The sequence below is a fragment of the Cryptotermes secundus genome, unplaced genomic scaffold (genome assembly GCF_002891405.2).
Source record: "Cryptotermes secundus unplaced genomic scaffold, Csec_1.0 scaffold5069, whole genome shotgun sequence".
NCBI lineage: Eukaryota > Metazoa > Arthropoda > Insecta > Blattodea > Kalotermitidae > Cryptotermes > Cryptotermes secundus.
The window spans coordinates 87,209-95,555 of record NW_019742590.1 but is presented as its reverse complement, the minus strand read 5'-3'; positions in this window follow the sequence as shown (position 1 = coordinate 95,555).

Genomic DNA, 8,347 nt, shown 5'->3' with positions numbered 1-8,347 from the left:
AGTATAAGTAAATCTGCAAGCGACAACACCGTGAGACACGGTTAAGCAGTCTGGTGTGAGGCCAAGATTGCTTTGGTTCGTTGTCACATGACATTCGGCCTTCTTTGAACTGTCACACCCATGAATGCACATTTTTCACATTCATGACACCATCACCATATGTCTCACTCAACTGGCGATGAATTTCAATGGGTGTCGCACCATGCAAGTGGAGAAAACGAATGATTACTCGCTGTTTTTGTAACGAAAACGTCTCCATTTTAGGTATCAAAAACACTCCTCACTCTCACCACCACCACTAGAGTTCTGTGTGCTGTACAGTGCTGCCATCTCTGTCACTCATTCACAAAGAGTGCACACGTATTTTAAACTAAACCACATGTGTCTATCAGCTTCCAGTCCTGAGAAAAAAAATCGGAGACCTTAGAACTTGAACGCCCCTCGTAAATAGGGTTGTCTAGTTCATGTTTTCAATTGGGGGTGAACTGAAATGTAAAATACATTTTTTGTTTCTTTTTGTAGAATTTGTGACAGATTTCTTAAGTCTCTGTAATGTTCAGACTTTGATTTATCTTACAGCGAGCTAGATGATGAATGAAAATGTTTCAGGAAAACAAGATAGGGAAGAAAGGTTGTTATGAGTAATCATTCTTTCCCCCCCCCCTTTTTCAGGTATGGTTCCAATTCAACAGGAAGTTGATCATTGTACTGATGAGAAGACTGCACGGTGTGTCTTATCCAATTCCTCCTCTGCTATGATCACATCAGAAACTTCTTCACCAATCAAAGAAGAAGCTGAATCCTTCAATTCAACATCAGTTATGATTACATCAGAAACATGTACACCATTTAAAGAAAAATGTCCTCCATTCAATGAAGATGTTTCCATGGAAAGTCTCCATTTCACACAAATTCAAAAGAAATTAAGAGAGTTTGAGAACACGCACAATTTTATAAAAGATGGAGACTTAACAAATTTGACCAGCTTTTCTTTACATTCAGCAGCAGAAAATTCTCTGTCAAATGTTAGCAATATGCATAGTCATGACGCAGGTTATCAGACTGGTAGTTTGAGCTGTAATATGACTAGCATTAATGGTGGGGCCACTTCTGCATTCTCATCCCTCTCATCTGTTTCCAAAAATTGGACAAGCATGCATTTTAAATCAAAAGGAGACAAGCATATTAGTGTGTCAAATGAGGGTCTTAGTAGTAATAAATATAATCTTGCCAGCAAAGGCACAACTGTGGCACTGGAGGACAATAGCCTGTGGCTCCCAGGCTCAAAGCACACCAACAAATCGTCAACACCAACAAAGACATGTGACTGAAGGAAACTTGTTCATATCTCCTGCCACTGGAGACAGTTCACTGTCATGCAGTATTTAAAAAGTTGTGAAAATGTGTGAATACAAAGGTGAGTTGACTGGTTCTTTTGGTAACTAGGAATAACAAGCTAGTAATTTGTTCCTGGTTATCAGTTAGAAAGATAACAGGTTTTGTAATTTCTGTTAGATTTGAGATCTCACATTGGTGACTATGAAGGGTACTGTCTTGTGGAATGTAATGCCATGTAATATGTTACATGTTTATCATGTATCACACTACATGGCATAACATCCCAGAAGATAGTATTATTTGTAATTGGTATTTAAAAGTCCAGTCATGTCTTTTGTTCATATAAACCTCTTTGCATGAGCACTTCATTCCTGCTGTATTCACCGATGTAAGTTTACCCTCCAGAGCGTGAATTGAAGGAATGTGAAACATAAGTATTTGACCAAATGACAGAACATAATTATTGAGTAGGAAGATTTGTGTGAGCACTAGGAAATTATGTATGCACAAAGAACAAAAGAAGTGATTATTTGGACACTTCAGTTTGTGTGTGAGGAATGTCGTGGTACGGTGTCAGTATTCTGAAAACTTTTCTGATTTATAAATTTCCAAACATACAAACTGGAGAGGATTAAAACGGAAGACAGTTGTATGTCACATCTTGCACTGTATTAAATGTCGTATAGACTTAACTGAAGCCAAAATAGTGAGGAATGTTTATATTTCTTGGTTTTTACGTGCTGTCACTTGAAGATGCTGTATATCAGATCAGCCTGTTTTATTTACAGCACTGTTGGCATGAAAACTGCTGGTGCTGCCTAGCTGTGTCTATTCGAACCGTCTGAGTAGGATCACTTGCCCCTATGCATGTGATGACCAAAGCAGATCCAGCTTCCTAAATATCTTATAGATGATGCCGAAGATGATCTGAAATATCCAGGATAATTTTATAATGAAAAACAGTTCATTGTCATGCCCATGTAGAGATAAATTATTGATGTGTTGCTAATTTCTGCAAGACGGGCCATTTAAATTCCGGTAGTGGCAGCGGGACAGAGTTAATTTAAATGCCCGCCATTGTAGAGTAATAAAAATTGTAATCATGTTACTCAAAATGCTGTGATTTCTACAATTTTTGTGATAAACGAACAAAATAAACGCTACTTTTATCTAGAAAGTATATAGAATCAGATATTGTAATTTACAGATTTTAGAATCTGTAAAAATTGTTACATTGATTCCAAAAAAATTTTCCTCAATTTTGAGTATCTGTCCACAAAAATGCATAAAGCTTCTGCACAATACGTTTTTGCAGTATAAAGGCATGGTGCTGACGCACTGTCTATGATTTTTATCTGGCAATAGGAGAGGATGTTTACGTACTGCACATTCTCCAGTCATGTAGGCTTCCTGTATACCCGAGTGTGGGCGAGTTCTTATCCTACATTGACCTTATGAAACTCTGTTTGTTTATTCACATATGTCAGACTATCCACACAGAGGCAGTTCTTGGAATATCACCTCATTCTACTTGCTTCCACGTCCCTTCAAAATAAACTGTAACGCATTCTGAATGGCGTGATTTAGGAGCGGCCTCTAAATTTCGACTTCTTCAATGCGAAAAGGGGCCATGGTGCATAGTTGAAATTGCGATGTTTTATAAGCGTTATGAATAGAGTAGACCACTCGCCATCACTGGCTTACTTCCTGCTAATACGAGACTAACATTGCGTGTGCGCGCTTCGCTTGGAAAACAGAGTTAATTACGGACAAAGTGCATGAATTGCGATGTTGGACTCTGCATTCAGTGACATGCAACATTCAATTAGATGATGCAGGAGGGAAGACAGTCTACTTATAAAGCTGGTGTCCAACAATTATATAAGTAGAACAAGAATTTCTATCTTAAAATTAGATTTTAAAACACAGTGCGCACGCACGGCCTGCGAGTCACCATACGGTGTCCTTCGGCCATCTCGGCTTTAATTTAAAGGTCCCCATACGGTGTCTTTCGGCTCATAAAGGTTAAACCTTCCACTCTTGGAGGTTTTATCACATTTTAAGAATGCTGCATGCATGATTATAATTAGAAGACTGGACCTATTGTTTCATAGCTTATTCTTATTTTAACTATTGGAAGAGTTTATTGAACGAAACTCTGCCAGAGTTAAAACAAGCATAGTATATGGGAAGAGATCGGCAGGGCATGTAACACACATTGAAGAATGCATGCAGGATTTTTGGTGGGAAAGCCAGAAGGAAAGAAACCCTAGGCATATGTGGGAGGGTAATATTGAAATTGATCTTAAAGAGATACTATGGGGTTTTATGGACTGGATTAATGGCATCATTGCTTCTTCTGCTCCAGATACTGGAGCTTAGAGGCTTATTTACCTCCACTACCACTAGCTTTACTCCTGTCACACTGACTGGAACCTGCTATAAGTAATAGGACTTACCTCTTCATTTCAAGTTCATCTCATTTCTGAGTCTTTTCTTATGTCATTCTCTGCTCCTAAAGGCTGTTGTTTGCCTTTGAATTTCTTTAATTAAGTTTAAAGCTTCTGGAGCATGATGAATTCTTTTCAATTATATATATATATTAAATAGCTATTCCACAACATTTTCTTATGTGATATAATTTTGAAATATATATTCATCTTTGTTCTGAGTTTTGCCATATGTGTTCATGTCAGTTGCCAAATACTTTACATCCCTTTTTATATACTGTATAGATATATGTTTTGAAGCCCATTTTCTTTCATGGCTGTACCCAGTTGCACCCTTTTCTTTATATTCATATTGTGACCAAAAGCCTCAAGTACTGTACTTCATTCGAATATATTGATTAGTTCAACTCCGTTTTTGTAATTGTTTTCTCTTCCCTTTGACCTAAAGATCCACAAGAACCTACCAATGGACACTATCCTGAGTCAAAGCACACATCAGAGGATTAGTTTCTTAAATTAATGTTTAATTGTGTGTTGAACATTGTGTTTGAAATGTTAAATTAATTTTTCTCTTGAGAATGCCTATAGTTTTGTCAGAAGTCGCTCATTTTGCTTTAATGCAGAACTTACACCTAACAAAGTTGCATCAATTTTTGCATACTTTTAGTTGCATAAAATATACATAGCTTTTGGAGCAAAACCTATTTTTGATCCAAAATGGTTTTTGCATCCCCTTTTCTCTGGTATCATCATTTGTTCACCTATAAAATTGTGACCTGTAGGTTGAGAACTAATATTCATTCATTCATCAGTAATCTGTCAGCTGACGAGGGGGAACTAATATTATACAAACCTCATTTAATTTAACCAGAAGAGATGTTCCTTTGAGTTTGTTCCTATCATAGAGACAAATGTAGTAAAAGTATGTTTAGGACAGTAGCTTGTGAATGCAGTGTTGCCTGTTCAATGGAAATAAAAACAGATAGCACAGAAACTTAAATTATTTCTGTGTTTCTTACAGAAAATCAATGTTCCTGAACACTGCCAGAATATTGCGAGAGCATTTATGCCATTAATAGCATTAAACCTCTCTCTTAGTACAAGCATTGTGGAAGTGGAGTAATTTGTACTTTCAAGCATGTGTAGCCAAATGAACACATTAGCAGCAATTGTAATGGTGAGAATACGTTAGCAGTGTAAAATATACCACAAATTAAGACTGATTGAAATTATCAGACATCACTGAAGCCATCTTCCTAGGTTAAGGTTTGTGGTAGTAATATTCAGCTTTATATATATATATATCCGTGGAAACCGATTTGTTTCTTGAAGTGTCTGTCTTCTGGGTTGTGACACTGTGTACTCTGGTAGAAGTTGACCAGCATTTCGAAGGAATGTACTGCCTTCATGTTCATGGTTGAAGAGTAAGCCAAATAAGTAGCTCTTCCTTTCTTGATTGGCTTACTCTTCAGCACTGAAGGCGGAGGATGTATTTTTTTTCCAAAATGGTCAACTTGTACCAGACTACACAGCATCACATCACAGTCACTGTCCTGAAAACCACAAATGAATTTTTTTCTCATCATCAAACACACTGACTCATTTTTATGTATATATTTTTAAGTGGCTGTCGAAATGTGCAATTACATAACCTTGTTCTGCTCTCTGTGTTCTCACAAAGAGAGTCAGTGTGCTTATGAAAACTATTTACGTGAAGAATCATTAATGTTCATTGACAGTATTGTTTGAATGTGCCAATAAATATACATAAAAGTTTTTATATAGGTTAATATTTTTTTTGTATATGTGTGTGTGGGTTATTCAGCAGTGTCTTCACTGCTGAAACTGTAAGGTATCGGTAGATCAGTAATGTATAATAGAAGGTCTGGAATGAATTTGAAGGCTGGGTGTAGATATTTTCACACTGTGGAACTTTAATTCACTGAGCCACTTTTAATGAAAACCTTACTGAGCAAAATAAGTGTCTATGCACACTCAGTTAGTGTGAGGTTTGAGAGACAATACACAAAGACTGTTGTACTTTATATTCCCTCTCTTGCAAGTATTAATAGTAGCGACTTTGTCAGTTTGCTTTAAGGTGCAGTTTGTGAGCATAGCTATGCTGTACAGTGCTACTGAGTTTAATCACTTAAAAGCCATTTTCAGCTTTAGACTTAGACGTAATCTTGCTGCAAGAGTCAGGTAGAAAAATTAATGATCTGATATGTGCTTCTCCTGACTGTTGAAGTTGAAGTACACTGTCATAGTGATGTATTGAAGATGTTATTAATCATATTCAATATTCTGTTATTTTAAAAGCAAAGTTTTTTCTCTTGTAATTTTACTAGTTTTTAATAAAGGAATATTATAATTATTACAATGTCTACAACTTCATGTAATCCATTGTATACCAATAATGGTCTGATTCATGGGTATAATGAATGGTTGAAGAGTTACTCCATGAGACTGACTCAACCTTTTACAGGCAGTTTTGCCCTTTTCTGCATTTAGGATACCAAAGCCACAAAGAAGATTTCAAGGGCTTGAATACATAACGAAGCCTTCAGCAGTCATGTCAGTCACGAAATATTGTTTTCTTTTTCACAGTCAGCCAGGAGTGAGCATGAAAGTAGTTATGTAAATCATTAGAAGCAGGATTTGAACACTAATTACCCACTCATTATAGGACAGACAAGAGGTACCTGTGTATCTTAAAATACGACAAGGAGGGAGATGTGTCTGAAGACACCAAGAGCTTAAAAGAACTGTGAAGAGACCAAGGAGAGAAGTTCAAATATTAGTGTCAATGATGACTGACATCTTGTTTTGAAAACCATTGACCGAAATTGCGTGTGGACTCAGTAATTTTACTTATTACTGTAAGAATTTCTGTAATTTTCCATCATTTGTTCATAGACAAACATTTATGAAATTACATAACTTGCTCTAAAGAACGAAGTATTCTAGATATAGTAATAGTCATGCAACTGGTAAAGGAATTCTCTTGCTTTTATGGGTTCTGAAGTTCATTTCAGTTTTCACAGGGGCCCCCTACTGGAACCAATTGAATCCAGTCCACACATCATTTCTTTAAAATATTATCCTCCAATCTATGCTTATTTTCCATAAGTTGTGTTCTCTCCAAGTTTTCATACTAAAATACAGACACCTTTATTATGCATTGCATGTAAGTTACATGCCTTGTTCATATGCCATTGATTTAATGATGCTAATATTTAATGAAGAGTGCAAGTTATGAAGCTCCTTGTTTAGTAATATTTCATCCTTCTGTTGCTTCCTTACTATCCTGTTCTCAAACACTTGAAACCTATGATCTTATTGTAGGATGAGAAAAAAAGCAGTAACTGTGTTTCCTTAATTTATATTCTTTCAAAAAATTAGATTGTTACAAAGAGTTTTATGTGACTTGGTCAGTAAATAAATCAAGAGTGCATTGGTATTCTTTATGCTGTATACTTGTTAATTGCCTGTTAGCATAAAGTTGACTGTCATCTTTTAACAACTTCGCTTAGTGTGAACCAACGATTTTAGTGACTAAAGAATTCTTGAGGCTTGCTATGGCCTAGTTATTAGTTTACTTGGTTTATATTCCCATTATTAAAGACTGCATCATTCTGAGTTCCAGCTGGCCTAGGATTTGTAATGAAAAAACTATAAATAAATCTAGAAGAGAAGGTGGAGTGACTTAAAAAATCAGGAGAGGAGAATTGCACATGTTCATTGAGTTTGTTATACCCATGAAACTAGTCAGGTTAATCAAAATGTGTTAAGCCAGATCTATAAGGGAGACCATGTAGATAAATATATACCTCATGGATTTCTTCTTCCAGATGGTCCGAAATAAGGGGAAGTGTTATTGCCATTGCTTTTAAAACTAGCTTTAGAACATACCATTATGAAGGTCTGAAAGTTAGGACTACAGTATTCCAGCTCCTAGTGTAATCTAGTCTATGATGATATTCTAGTGAGCAAAAACAGTAACTCACCTAGATACTGGTGATGAGGTTGGTCTAAAGAACTAAGCACATGTTCATGTGTTATTATCAGAGTGCAGGTCATAGTCATTTTTCTTATTGCTAGTGGGTTGGGACTGTGATAATGTAAATACCATAAAGAAAAACACAAACTTTAATTAACACAAGTAAAGAGGTTGGTCTAGAAGTAAACACAAAGAAAACTAAGTATATGTTACTGTCTTGTCAACAAAATGCAGGGCAAAATCATCACATAAAGATAGGAAACATATGTTTTGAAAATGGTACAGTTCAGATATTTGGGAACAACGATAACAGATCAAAACCTGATTCAGGAGGAAATTGAGAGGCAATTGAACTCGGGTAATGCTTGCTACCATTCAGTCCAGAACCTTTTGTCTTCACATCTGTTGTCCAAAAACATAAAAATTAGAATATACAAAACTATAATTTTGCCTGTGGTTCTGTATGGGTGTGAAACTTGGTGTCTGACATTAAAGGAGGAACATACGAGTAGACTGAGGGTGTTTGAGAACAGAGTGTTGAGGAGAATATTTGGACCGA